Consider the following 1,425-nt stretch of genomic DNA (forward strand, 5'->3'; position numbering starts at 1 on the left):
TGTATCAGGCCAAGCTGCTCAAGTCTCTGGATGAAGACGGGCCGGACCCTGACGTGTTCAAAGAGCTCCGACGCGCCACGGATCTGGCCCTCAGAGCGACGAAGGTGACAGCTCGAACAATTGGCCGCAACATGGGGAATCTTGTGGTGCTAGATCGTCACCTGGGGCTTACTCTGACCGAGTTGAAGGACTCGGAAAAAACGGCCCTTCTGGACGCTCCCGTGAATTCCTCAGGTCTCTTCGGAGCAGCGGTAGAGACTTTCACAGAGCGTTTTGTTGAAGTGCAGAAACAGTCGAAGGCTATTAACCACTTCCTGCCAAAGCGCGCCGGCGCGAACCCTCCTGCGCGTTCCCACTCCTCCGCAGCGCAGCGCGCTGGAAGACCGCATGCCTCTTCTGCTACTGTTCGGCGCGAACATGAGCGGGTGGTGAGACCAAGACAGCCTTGGCCGAAGACGGCAGGCCACCGGCACCGGAATCAAAGCCGCGTTCCTGATGCTGTCTCTCGGAGGAGGAAATCTGCACCCAGCGCTGAAGAAACCACTGAAAAAGTCTGCTTGCTCTGCTGTGTGTGTTCACCACGCCCCCCTGCCTGTTGCAGGCGGCGAGAGCAATTGTCATGTTTGTGTTTTGACTGTTCCACTATGCAGTGCAATAAAGTCAAAAAACATACAAAACTCACCTCAATTTCAAAGCAATTCTCCTCCTCTCACTCCACTCTCCCCCATCACTCACTCTCACACTCGTGTGGTATTAAAATCCCCACCCCCCAACGGCAAGTTATCACTCACGGTGTGCAGTCCACCTCACCCGCTGTCACAGTTCACAGAAGCGTGGCAGGCACTACCAGGGGTATCAGAGTGGGTTATGAAATCAATAAAGAACGGCTACACGCTTCAGTTCTTCCGCAGGCCGCCCCGTTTCAACGGTGTGTTAATGTCCACTGTACGGGAGCGGAATGCCTCAGTTCTGCGAGAGGAAATACACAACCTCCTCGCAAAATGCGCTGTAGAGACAGTGCCCCTAGCAGACCGCGAGAGCGGCTTCTACGGTTGCTATTTTATGGTACCAAAGACGGTGGACTCCGCCCCATCTTGGACCTGAGACCGCTGAATCGTGTTCAAAATCGTTCAAAATGATTACGCTGAGACAAATCCTCTCACACATCAGACCGAGAGATTGGTTTATCTCTGTGGATTTAAAGGACGCTTATTTTCACATTCAGGTAGCCTCTCGCCACAGGCGTTTCCTGAGATTAAAATTTGAGGGGATAACGTACCAATTCACGGTCCTACCCTTCGGTTTATCCCTGGCCCCTAATACGTTTACGAAATGCATGGATGCAGCTCTCTCTCCTCTGAAGCAGAGCGGAATGCACATCCTGAACTATCTCGACGATTGGCTAGTCTTAGCCCAATCAGAGAG

The sequence above is a fragment of the Sinocyclocheilus rhinocerous genome, unplaced genomic scaffold, assembly GCF_001515625.1.
Source record: "Sinocyclocheilus rhinocerous isolate Xijiao unplaced genomic scaffold, SAMN03320098_v1.1 scaffold541, whole genome shotgun sequence".
Lineage (NCBI taxonomy): Eukaryota > Metazoa > Chordata > Actinopteri > Cypriniformes > Cyprinidae > Sinocyclocheilus > Sinocyclocheilus rhinocerous.